The sequence below is a fragment of the Elgaria multicarinata genome, chromosome 5, assembly GCF_023053635.1.
Source record: "Elgaria multicarinata webbii isolate HBS135686 ecotype San Diego chromosome 5, rElgMul1.1.pri, whole genome shotgun sequence".
NCBI lineage: Eukaryota > Metazoa > Chordata > Lepidosauria > Squamata > Anguidae > Elgaria > Elgaria multicarinata.
The window spans coordinates 48,934,639-48,948,206 of record NC_086175.1 but is presented as its reverse complement, the minus strand read 5'-3'; positions in this window follow the sequence as shown (position 1 = coordinate 48,948,206).

Here is a 13,568-nt window from a genome sequence, read left to right as displayed (position 1 = left end):
CATGATGTTCCTGCCCATATATTCAGATCTGCTTCACAGCCACAAACACCACAACCCCCTCTAGCCAGTGTGGAAAGAACTATGCTGGCTGCCCTCCAAGGCTGGAAAAACAACCTCCGAGGAAGAGGAAAGAGGGTGTTCTGGTGAGCACAGAGGGGAAGAAACCAGAGAGGCCAGAATATGAGATATCCTGAGTCTTCTCCGCCCTCCTTGCCTCTCCATCCAAAGAGCCCTACATGGGCTAAAAAGCCCAACTAGGGAAAATCGCCAAAGATGGAGGGTGGGGAGGCAAAAATCACCTCCACTGCTCCTCCTGCTCTGCCAACTTCAGGCTAACAGAGCATAGGAATCTCAGAAGCCTTCAAGTTTGGAGGCTTCTGAGCAGCAAGGTAAGATAGCACCATTGAAAAAATACTTTGGATAAATAATTACATGCACGCGCGCGCACACGCACACACACAAATGTTATGGGGTAAACCCCTGTCTCAGAATACAGATCAGAACTGAATTGCTATAAAGTGATGGGGGGGTGCATTTCGAGTGTAAAATTGCTGGGCAGGAGGAGGTACTGGACCTTCCTCCATCCACTACGTTTTCTCCCCCTCAGGCTCTTCCCTGCAGTCAAAATTATTTCTGACCTCAGGGCCTAGCTGGAGGGGAAGGGGTTGTGGGAGGGGAAGCAACAGGTTAGGAAAGGATTCCCCACTTTTCTCCCTCCCAGCACCACTGAGTTGCTTCAGATCTCACACACTGCACTGCTTTATAGTTGTTCCACAGCAATCGGCATTCTAAAACACAAGACTGCCACTAAACATGTTGTTTGGCCTTAACTCTGGTGGTGTATCATGATAGCTACTTGGTGAATGGCAAGCAAATCAAAGAGAGAAATTCCTCAAGAAAGTTTTTTTAAAAAAAAAAAAATATCTGACAGCATATAAGGGCTCTCTTCTGTTATTGTGTTTGTTTATACTTAATTTAATTCAAAATCTACAAAGAAAAAAAGTAGAGGCACCAGCCCAAACCGCTCGTGGCGATGGGTCAAACCATGCATTTTTGGAATGGAAAATAAATTCTCAGCTAGAAGAGAAATCATGCATGGATAAAATCACAGGCATAAAAAGCCTCAAAACTGAACAGCTTCAGAAAACAAGAGGAGGAAAGTGACATTTGACAAAGCATACTTACTTCAAAGAACAACAGAGAAGAAAAGACTTTTTTAAAAAAAAGGGGGGGAAAGAAGGGTGTCTGGGTTTTTTGCACCACAAAGCTTTAAAAGCATTTTTTTTTTTTTTTGGCTTTACCTATTAAAATTATTGTAATTACCTTTTTTGTCTTTTCCATATGTTGAATTACAATTAATATATAAATGTATTTTTTTATAAATCAAATGTATGAATTAATTTTTATACAGCTTCTCATTTTGACAACAATACTGTACAATTAGCATCCATAATTTCAGTTACACCAATACATGTACACATGTGGGGTAGAATATTACTTCTAGGCCCTTTCTACATCTAAGGATTATCCCAGGCAAATGGAAGGATCATCCCTGCCTGCTCCCGGGATTAGGCAGGGATGATCCCAGGATGATCCTGGGATAAATGGATGGTGGAGACATGCCCCTAGATTATTTGCACCTCAGGGGTGCCGAGTTATGCTCTTTTATTCACTCCCTATAATCAGGAGTTTTAACCAGGGAAGAATACAGAATAGAGTTATAGACAATTAATTTCAGACACCCAAATTTCTTCAGTTTCCCTACCAGCAATCCTGTGAGGTAGTGGGAACCATTGGACCTGGGTTCACACAGTAGCGGGATGGAAAGGGGGAATGGGAATGCTGTCCCTAAAATAGTGTGTGGTGCCTCCAGCCAACCAGGACCTCAGAATGGAGAGGGGAGGGCGGAAACAGGTGAGCAAGGCATTGGAATAAATAAAAGCCAAGAACTAGGGTTTATTTCACAGGGGGAAGGAAAAGAAAACAAAAATAAATGTTCCAAGCAGTAGATGCAGGTGGCTCTGATGCCAGTGCGGCAGTGAATCCATTCTGGGTTTCGGTCAGAATCAGTCAGATGCTTCAGAAGCTTTAGAGTTCTGGTACTGACAGAATCCCAGAGCGGATTCACCACCCCAGTGAAACCAGAGCCACCAGCCTCCATTGGTTCCAAGGAATAAGCACCGTAACACAAGTTTCTGAACAAAAGTGGGGGTTGATATCCAATTATTACACTATCCAAAAGCGTGAGGGCATCTCTTAATACCTGTCTCTGGTTGTGCAGTCCAAGGTAGCTCAATCCTTGGCATGTACAGGGTCATGGGATGGCTGCTGAACTACAACTGTGGGCAGCTGCTCCTCTTCCTGTCTTCTTTTAGTATTCCTCAGATCCTCTGTTCTCCACCTCTCTCCCTCTTCACCCGCCACACAGCCCCTGGAGAGAGATAAATTGGGGAAATTGCATGTGGAAATGGGCCTGCTGATCCAACCTGGGGTCCCAAGTAGCAACTTTCAAAGAAAGGAAAAGCCATCAGGAGACCTGTTCACAGATCTTTTGCATCATGTGTAGTTTGGCCAAATTCCCACAGGTAAAATGCAAGGAAACTTGAATGGGCTTAAGTCCCACTGAAATCAACAGTGCTTAAACACGTTCTGAACACAAGTCTGTGATCTTTAGTGAAGTAATTTCCACTGAAATCAATGACACTTCTAAATAAGGGATAGGATCAGGATGGGAGTCTGGTGGATTTCAATGGGACTTAAATGTATTTAACATCTGGGTGGTATTCATTGCATAAGTTTAAAAAATTATCAGTTAATCAGCATTAATTTATTAGATTTCAGGTGTGCATTTTAGACCAGATGTGCCTCAAACAAAAGAGTGTTGCTGATTATTGTTCTCATCCTTCTTTACTTAACTCAGAAGATGTGTTTGAGGTGATTTGCACAGACATGATTCATATACATTCTAGAGTCAAACGAAACCATTTTCAAGATTACATTTCCCCAATATAAATGTTAATCAAAATATTAACCCATCAGGAACAGAGGGAGCTGCTTTATGCTGAGTCAGACCCTTGGTCCATGTAGCCCAGTGTTGTTGACACTGACAGGCAGCAGCAGCTCTCCATGTCAAGATTTTTTTCCAGCCTTACCTGGAGAAGCTGGGGATTATACTGGGGACCTTCTGAGCTATAGCCCCATTGTGTAATGAAAGGGGCCCTCCAGAAACTGATTCAAACCTCAGGGCTGGCCCTGCCATGAGGCAGAGTAAGCCAAGCACCTCAGGTGGCAGATGTGGGGGGGGAGCAGGGTCAGCAGTGGCCACCCCCCAGCAATTCCTCCTGAGCCTCCCACACACACACAGCCATTCAACTGCTGGTCCAGTCACCTTCTGTATGTGGAATAGAAGGGACTGGCTTTTTGTCTTTTGTCTCAGGATTGTCTTGGCCATCAGTCAGTTTGCAAGCTGTAATGTTAAGCTCATGTGTTTTCATAGAGACATAAGGTCCTGCCGGGTTTAGATTTGGTTACTCAGAAAACTGAGTTTCTGTGATGCTTTCATCTTACACATTTTTCAAACTACATATGCTTTTTTCAAAAAGAACTATACACTAGAAAACTGGTCATCCATTGATAGTAAACCATTATCTCCTATTCCCAGAAAAGGTGAATAAATTCATATGTTTTAAGTCAGGGGTGGGCAACTTGTGCCTTTCAGATGCTTTGGCCTATAACTCCCATCACCCCACATCATAGATTGGCCAGGGCTGATGGGAACTGTAGGCTAACCACAACTGAAGATCCACAAGTAGCTCACCCTTCTTTTAAGGCAATGCTTGACAGTATTCTTAGAAACTCTGAGTTTCCTTGGAAGCTTAACAGGCATTTCTGGACATGAAGTTTAGTAATATTATGAAAGTGAGATTGAATATAATTTGCAATTACAAAGAATCATAAAGAAAATCTCCAAGCAGCCACTGGATTCCATCCATATTTTAGCCTGTAAAGTAAAGGGGGGAATATTTAAATACACACCCTCTGTCAACAACTACACCTAAACTTGATGTACTTTTCTTTTCTTTTTGTATGTTGTCTTTGTCTTTTGGAAATTAATTTTAAAAATTAGAAAAGAATTAAATCATGGTATGGTAGCCAAATTTCTCTGAAAAATAGCTGATCTCCCATCACTGGTTTCCCCTGCAATGAGCAGCCCTTGTGAGACTGTTCACTACTTTCTAGCATTCACTTCCTGGTTATGTGGGAGAAGAATAAAGTCTAACAGCATGAACTAGCCAAGACAGTTAGGTATCTGAGACAGAAAGTCAAAATGGCAGCCTCATGGTGGTGGAAATAAAGTAAATTATTGAGAATTTGTTGTCCTTTCACAGTATGTCATGAGTTGCTTCCTATGAGAGGCCACCTTACCCTCCCTAATGATAGGATAGACCTGCCCAAGAGTTCTGGCTGACATCCCATACAAATGTAGAGTGCTTGATCATAATTGTTGTAAGTGAAAAAAGGGTTCCCTGAAATTAGGAAGTTTGAAAACCACTGCTCTAAAGACACAGAGAGCCCCAAAATGAGCACTTTGCACACCGAACCAAGCAAATGGTCTACTGAAAGCACTGGAAACCTGGTGTGATCCTACCACATCAGTCGCAGTATATCATCGGTAAATACAAGACCCCTGTATCCAGGGTTGATCATACAAGTAATCACCTGATGACCTAGCCAGGGTGATGATTGGATGCAAAAGAACCGTGTTATTAAACCTGCTCATGTGGTTCCAATATTCATAGGCATTCTGTGGCCATGTGTGACAGAGAAACAGATGCCTCAGTGCTTTGTGTGTTGTGTGCATGTGCGTGATGGGAGCCTAGCAGAATAAAGCATCCAGGATATAGATACAGTAAACAAAGAGTAGAGCCTTAAGTCCATCAAGATTTTTTTAACGAAAGGAGAATGAAAACAAAAGTCAGAATTTCTCAGCATTAAACGAGTTTGTTTGTTAGTTTGTTTTAAAAAGCATGAAATTGGAAAAGGGGGCAATGTGTTAATTTTCGTTGGCAATAGTTTATGCTTTCCTGCCATATATAAAAGCTTAATTTACTTCAGTGGAGCTCCTACTCATAAAGGCATGGCAGGTTGTATATACTGCATCATACACTAGATTCATTTCCTTTTACAAACATAAAGATGAAAACTAATAAACAATCTATCTGTATATTTAATACAAAAAGTCCGATTATGAAATATTTCTTTCAGCACCATTTCCTTTGAGTTTCTTTTTATGGGGAGATTACAAATATTTGTAAGTTTATTCATATCTCAGTTTTAAAAATGTACATTCATAACATGTGATTTGACAGAATACACTCTGGAACTGGGACTCCACGTGACAGACGAATTAACGAAGGAGCATACTGACATAACTAAAAGTGTGAAAGGTATCGGTTTTCTTTTCTTTCTCCTTTTAATTCCACAATAGTGGAAAGCTACATAATTTAAGATCTGTAACTGTTAGACAGATTGGGCTGTTTCCCCCCCCCAAAAAAAATTATTTTAGAAATCCCTGGTACGTCTCTAAATTCAGGGTTATCTACAGACTCCATACAATATAATGATACTTTAAATAATACCAGCTGCCTGTAATTCAGAAAAAGTAACTATATCAAAGCATTATCGAATTTACACTCAACATAATTAAAATATTATAAATTTAGATTTTTTAAAAAAAAAAAAAACCAGAATAAATAAATAAAACATCCATATAGACCTGTACAAAGAAACAAAAATATCAGCCCAATATCAGCCTGGCAGGCTGAGATTCACAAAACTACTGCCGTTAAATAAATGCTTTTCAGCCAGAAACAACTCTTTTCAGTAGAGCATGTTGCTTGCCAAAGATCTAGAAATAAGTGGTGTTGCAAAGCTGGGATAGCTAGGCCTTTGCAAGTACAACTACTGAAACTGTTGTGACTTTCTTCATATGCCATAAAATTAGGGTGACCATATGAAAAGGAGGACGGGGCTCCAATATTTTTAACAATTGGATAGAAAAAGGAATTTCAGCAGGTGGCATTGGTATGCATGCAGCACCTGGTGAAATGCCCTCTTCCTCACAACAGTTAAAGCTGCAGGAGCCCTGCCCTCTTCTGTATCCAGTCCTGCTAGGCAGGGCTCCTGCAGCTTTAACTGTTGTGGTGAAGAGGGCATTTCACCAGATAGAAGAGCCCTGTTCTGCTTTCCATATGGTCACCCTACACAAAATCAGCTCAAATTAAGTGGATGGCCACTTTTTAATTCTCTCCAAACCATTTCAAACATGAAGGGAAGCACAGTGCATGGGTCTTTCGTAGGCCAGAATCACTTCACAAAGCGCACAAGAGATCACTTACTTGAAAGCACCCTCATCTGCAGAAGCTCGCAGCATATGGAGAGCTGACGTATCATCACATTAGGCTAAAAGTCTTAAGTTACATGGGATGCATGCATTAGCTTTCCCAGCACAAAGAACTTTGAAACAGGTGACATGGGGCTCCTTTCAAACAAGGGCTCCATCGTGTGCCTTGTGAGATAGCAGAGGCCCGGGGAGGTGATCAAACTTCATGTCTCCTCACATGTTTGAGTTGAAGATGGCAGGATTCAATGAACTATTCCATTTGTCCCAGAGAATTATAGTTCTGCAATTTTATGACACAGTTTAAAAAAAGATATTACTTACACATGACACCAATTCATTTCTTCATCTGCTAATATGAGAATGTTGCCTTCTTGCCCATCATCCTGTGTTCTTATTTTCCTTGTCTGATGCATGGGGAAAATAAAGAGAGAGACTGGACAGGGAAATTCTTCAATGATGTGTTTCAGGCCTACAATAACTCACAATGCAATCCTGAGGATGTCTACACAGAAGTAAGCCCCACTGACTTCAACCAGGCTTACTTACAGTAAGTTTGTATAAGACTGAGGCCTTAATTGTTATACTTTCTATCAGCTGAAAGACAGATGAACAGCCATTCTTAGTGACAGCTCCCCAATCAAGAGCTTTTACATGTTTCAGGGGCCCGTCTACACTTGTCTAGATGAAACGTAACAAGTTGGCAGAGATGACGTCAGCAGTCACGTGATGCTGTTGTTGTTACGTTTCTTCTGACTTTTAAAACCATTCCACTTTCTGTTAAAATCGTTTTAAAACTAACAATGTGCCCCAACCTTTCGTTGTTTTCAATGCCGTCTTTCAAAGTCATGTCTCGTGACCATGGTCTTGGCTTCCTGATTAGGACGACTTCCGGTAGGCGCCAAAAGCAGCTGTTTTCTCCTCAGCGTGAGTGTGTGTGTGTGTGAGAGAGAACATAAACTACCCCAATCATAGAATCATAGAATAGCAGAGTTGAGATTCCGTTCTCCAGCCATTACATCTATCAGTGCAACCACCAAAGCAAGAAGTCCTCCAAAAATCCCGCCTGAAATCATTTCAAATGGGGAGGACGCGAATTGCAAACGGCCAAAGGCAGAGGCGCACAAGTGAGGGCTTTTCTAGATGAGGGGAGGGAGAGCTGGCACAACGCGACGAGGGGGAGAGGGAGGGGGAGGGAGGGCGGTGAAAGAAGGGACAGAGGCTTAATTTTTAAAAAAAACCGCTTATCTTTCGGGGCGCACGTGGCCCCTTTAAGACGCTGCAGGGCTTCCCTCGTCCCTACGCGTCGCCCCGCCTCCCTGCCGGCTTATCCCGGCAGGTCTAGCTCAGAGTCACCGGAAGAAGGAGGTTTACTTCAGAGCCGGTATGAGCATAATGAAGAACGTTCTAAAGAAGAGTGTGCCCAGGTAAAACGATAGAAGAAAAGGTATTTCGATTGACTGGGCTCAAGTTGCATTTTGTAACGTAGCAAGGGAGGACGCAACAATGCACTTAAACAACGGTGTAATGAATAGTGTAGATCCTGCCCAGCTTAAAATGGGTGGCCACCAAGAAAAGAGGCTGCATGTGTGATAATTTAGTGCCAGAACCATTCTTCCTTTTAAATGTACTGTCCATCTGTTGAGACAGGAAGACCTGAACCAGAACAGTCATCTACAAAATGTGGCTTTCTTTATGTCCATGTCCGGAGACAAACAATTTAAAACTAATACTAATAACAAAGCTGAAGGTGGTGTGATGGAGCTTATGGGTTGGATCCACACTTAGGAGACCCACTGAGATTAATTCGACTTAAATCACTCATGACAAACTTAAGTCTCATTGATTTCTATGGGCCTCATTGATTTCTATGGGCCCACTCCATCCCATTGTTTCCTGGTAGGGCACCCATTCATTTCATTTGCTTCTACCATTATCTCCAGATTTTGCACGTTTTTGAAGCAGTACAGAAGTGGGCAAAACCTGTGAATAGAGACAGTACTGGGATAGATGTGCATTCCACAGGCAATCATGCTTCTACCATACTGCTTCCAACTATCTGGGAGCAGGGGATGACCAACTTTCTCCAATCTTTGTAAGAATAGCATTTGCAGTTATTATTCCATGTGTTTTCCTAGTTCAGCCTTTTCAATCTGGTGCCCTCTGGATGTTTGGAATATTACTTCCATCCGCCCCAGCCAATGGTCAGGGATGATGGAAATTGTAATCCATACTTCTGGAAGGCACCATGTTGGGGAAGGCCACTCCCGTTGCACTGATATAAACAGCTCTATTCCATCCAGTCTTCAACACCGTGTAGTTTGTAAGACCGCAATATTTATGACAGTCATCACAAGATGCTTTTCTCCTTCTGGTAGAAAGGTGACATCTCTCCAATGCGTGTGCTGAGAGACATTTCATGTGTGACACTTTTCCTATGCCAAGGTAACCTCTGTGGAAGGGAAAACACATATACTATCGCATACAAGGTTAAGTCATGAGAGTTTACTTTGCCATAAGCACATGGATTGGGAAAGTGGCATGTAGTCTTGTAGCAAAATAGATATACATCTTCCATTTTATATGTGAGGGCATATATTCCTTTTTCCTATTAACCTTGTTTCCAGGTTGGAAAAATATTTCATGTGAAGTAACGCTTTTGGATTAGTAAAAATAGTAATTCACTCTTTAACACAATTATTGTTCAGTACAGTGCTGTAGGTCCATTAAGACCATTTATGGTTAATGGACTTGTGTGCTTAACTCTACACCAGGCAGTGGAGGCTGGTGGCTCTGATGTCAGTGGGGTGGTGAATCCACTCTGGGTTTCAGTCAGAACCAGTCAGAACTCTAAAGAACGGAAACCCAGAGTTCCTTAGACTTCTAACTAGTTCTGACTGAAACCCAGAGCAGATTCACTGCCCCACTAACATCAGAGCCACTGGCCTCCACTGATTCCAGGTTGTGGCCATTGTGTGAAAGTGCATTCTTTACAATTGCCTGTAAACCTACCATTTATCTTCTGGACAGAAAATTACCAGAGGCTCATTGTGATTTTACCAATAAATATAGAATATACCTTCACATTGAATGCAGTGACGGGTACGAAATGTTACAAGGAAAGTGTAAATGAGTGTTTAAACTATATGAGATTACAGTATATATATATATATATATATATATATAAAATATCACCAGCATATGTAGTACTGATAGTATAGATCCTCAAATGTAAGAGAAGATATCAAGGCCCAATATACCAAATACAGCTTTCACCATCCTGATGCCCTGGGGCATATCTACAGGAAGGGTTGGCCTCAGGGTGGCTTCTTAGTAGCAGCACATAATCTACATGATGCAGCTGCCATCATGAAGCCATCTGGGGGCAAACCCTGGAAACTCCACTCTGAAAAAGTCGGGCAATTGCCCAAAGTTTTTTGGCAGCAGAGCCCATGGCACCCCCTGATTGGTCGCCATGGGGCGCCCCCACCTGTAAAAGTCAAAAAAATGGCAAAGGAAAGGAATGGGGCCATTCCTCCCCCCTTTTTTAAAAGAAAATTATCTGTATCTCTGCAGGTGCGCAGATACAAACAATAAAAATAATAAATAAATTGGGGAAAGAACAGGCAACCAGAGGGAAGGGAGGAGAGGTGGTTTGCCCCGAGTTCCTGCCGTCTCTCCTCGCATCCTCCCACTGGCTGCCCATTCCTCCCCCTGCCCATTTCTTTTAATTTTTATTATCTGCATCTGCGCAGCTGCAGAGATACACATAATAAAATAAAAAGGGGGGAACAGCCCCATTCCTCTCCTCCCACCACCCTGATGTTGTTTTCACTTTTAAAGACAGGGAAAGTTTGCATTTGCGTTCCTTCCCATGCAGATGTCGGGAAGGAACGCAAGTGTGGGTGCAAGTTGCCTTGTAGCACCAAAGCGCCGCCATAAAGATGGGGGCCAGGTGTGTTGGGCAGAGCCATGCTGGCTGGGGATGATAGTAGCTGTAGCCCAACACATCTGCGGGCAGCAAATTGGGGAAGACTGTCCAATCAGATCAGGAGCTAAGGATAATGACACACAACAAAATGCAGCAATGGAGGTCAGAAAAGTGATGGCACATGAAGAGATTTCAAAGGGACAAAAGAGCAGGTTAGCACAGCTCCTGCCAATTTCACTAGTGCCATTCACATGGCTTTAGAGCTTTGGAAAATCTTGCCATCGAACCTGGTGTTGAAAGGCCAAAAGAGGCCCATTTCATGTGGTCATCTGAAAGTCCTACTGGTCTACAGCACCCTTCCCCAAAGCTATTGGGGAACTAATCAAGGGCCAATTGTTACAGATAAAGGCAGGCTCAAGGCCTGGCGGGGAGGATGGGTATTTCAAAACAGATGGTTCTGTAGTAGAGAACATATTAATTGAGCATTGTATAGTAGTGCACATGTCCTATTGTGTTTGGGGGGGAGGAGTCAGGATCCAATTCATGTGGGAAAAATCTGTCACATCCAACCTTGTGCATGACATGGTGATCAAAATCCAGATGATTGTGAATATCCAACAAAATGGGCCCTGCAGCTGATCGGTGCTTTGCAGTGAGTTAAAGGGGGATTATTGACTGCACTGAAATTAATTAGACCCAAATGGTTCCCTTCTCCCTTCAATGTATTCAAAATGCCAGAGAGTTATTGGTTGCTGTTGTTGTTTTATTGTTGCTGTTGTTGTATGGTATGATTATCTCTTTTTCTAAATAATCTTTATATTCTCTAGTTCAGGGCAGCAGAACCTCTTCTAGCTTAGGTCCTGAATTCCACTGTGGAGACACTCTCGGCAGGCTCATAGCTAGCCTAAAACTTCTGGGGGAGGGAGAGCCAAAAAAAGTAAGGAGGCAGTTCATCTGGTCTGCAGGACTCTTAAACACAAACTTTTAAAATGCTTTTTTAATTATTTGTTTGATATGGGCACCTCCCGAGCCCAGCCCTGACTACAGGCCCAGCTTTTGGAGCCTGCATTCCAGTGGTGGATGGGGCCAAAATACCCAAAATACCAGCACATTTTAGTATAAAGCTTTTTCAACCTCTTAGAATGGGGGGAAAGAAGTTTGTATGAATGCCAGGAGGAAACCACCAAACAATCGGCATTTGGGAGAAGGGGACGTGGCCAGGGAAGGGTTGGGGCTGTTGGGAGGGCCACGTTTGGCCTGCCAAAAGGTTGGATTCTGTTCCTGGGCCAGACATTCTGCACAGCTAGTCTAGTTGATGTTACATACAGGTTCATAAAGCATTTGCAGATTGGCGTGATCTTTTCTGTAGCTCAGTGGCATAGAGTGCAATCCACAGGCCTGCCCTTTGTGTTCTTCCTGTTGGTTTCACTTAGTGGGACTGTCACGCAAAATATTCTGCACAGATGATGTTGTTTGGCTGCCATACTGCATGGAGCTACCCCACATCTAAGGCCCACCACAAACAAATCCAGTTTCACTGCTGTTGCTTTTCTCCAAGGGGCACTGGAAATTGTATTTTTGCGAGAGCACTCTAGAAGTCAGAAAACTTTCATTAACGCCTTACAAGGGTACAATTCCTAGTCGTATGATGAGAAGGACATTGACCTCTATCAAGCCAACTTTAAGATTGCAGTGTCTTTATGTAACCACACTTATTTCAGTGTGACATATGCACATACATCTGTGTGCAGGACTGCAGGTATATTTAATTTTCTGTTTGCACTATAGTCTTGTCATAAAGAGGTACTGGGGCTTTCACAAAGAGGTAGGAAAGTCAGGCAAAATGTATCAATGCTTAAACATGTCCAAAATATAATCACTGTGCACAGAATAAATAGATGGGAGATTTACATGCTGGTGAGAAAATACAGAAATTATCAGCAAAAAAAATGTGAATATCAACCTTTTTTAAAAAAATGTAATGGATTAGTGTCCTATATGGACACAGAGAAAAATCAGCCAAAATAAAAACCCAAACTACTAATGGATTGCTTTAAAAAGAAATACACTTCAGGGCAAACTGAACAGACATAATGACTTTATGCTGTCGAGAGGCAAATATTCCATCCATGAGGCTTTGATATCAAATGCAAAAACAGATATAGAAGTAGACAAGACCAGTATTTGTTTCCAGGAGAAGCACCAGTTAATAAATTGATTTAAAGGAATTTACATGCGAGTGAGAGATATGGGTATAATAAACCTAGACACTTTGGTAATATAATTTCAAGGAATTTGTCTCAGTTTCTATGACTGGTACAAGTAGCTCATAGTAACTGATAAACTCCAACGAGCTTGCATTTGGTGTGTATAAAATCGGTATTAAGTTCTCCCCACATTTCCCCACCCCACTGCCCCACCGAACACTGAACTTGTCCACCTCTACATGACATTGACTTGGTTGTTGCTTCGTTACTATAAAACAATTTGCCAAATAATAATAACAATAATTATAATTATAATAATTAATACAGGCATTTGAGCTTAGTTCCAAGAAATATGGCACATGAACTGGATTCAAAATCATGGCAATTCTCTTTTATATATGCAATTCATATTTCTTTACCAATCTGTAGAAGGCTCAGACTATATCATTTTGGCAACAAATGGCAATCCCCGGGTCTGAGCGCAATGGACCAGGTTACAGTTCCTGCAGAGTTGGTTACAAACAGAATAAGAATGCGCGGCTATTTTTGTTTTCCTTTTAATCTATAATATTTACAGTATTGCACTTTACTGCACTTAATTGCATTTCACTAAAATTAACGCTGCATCAGTATTATGCTTTTAAAATGGTGTATTCATCTTTGACAGATGAATCAAGCACTCTAGATCCGTGTAAACCAAGAAGGCTGTCTTCGGAGATCCAGACGTCTGGAAATAAAAATGATGAAGTCAACCTGTTCGCACGGGGCAAGTATTTCAGCTTGTCCAGGAGGTTCTTAGGAAACAGATGTGTTCATAATTGTTCCCATCATTTGGATCACTACTAATTTTGTTGTCTTTCTCTCTCACTCACAAACACTTTTGTTGTTATTGTTGTTGTTTTTGCTCCATGTGAAGGATGCAGCCTTTTGGACTGCTTTTGTTTTGAGAAAACTGCCTTGTCTCAGATCTGAAATTCCACATTTAAATTCAAACCAGTTCTGTAGCAGCTCCTTAATGATGGAAGAAATT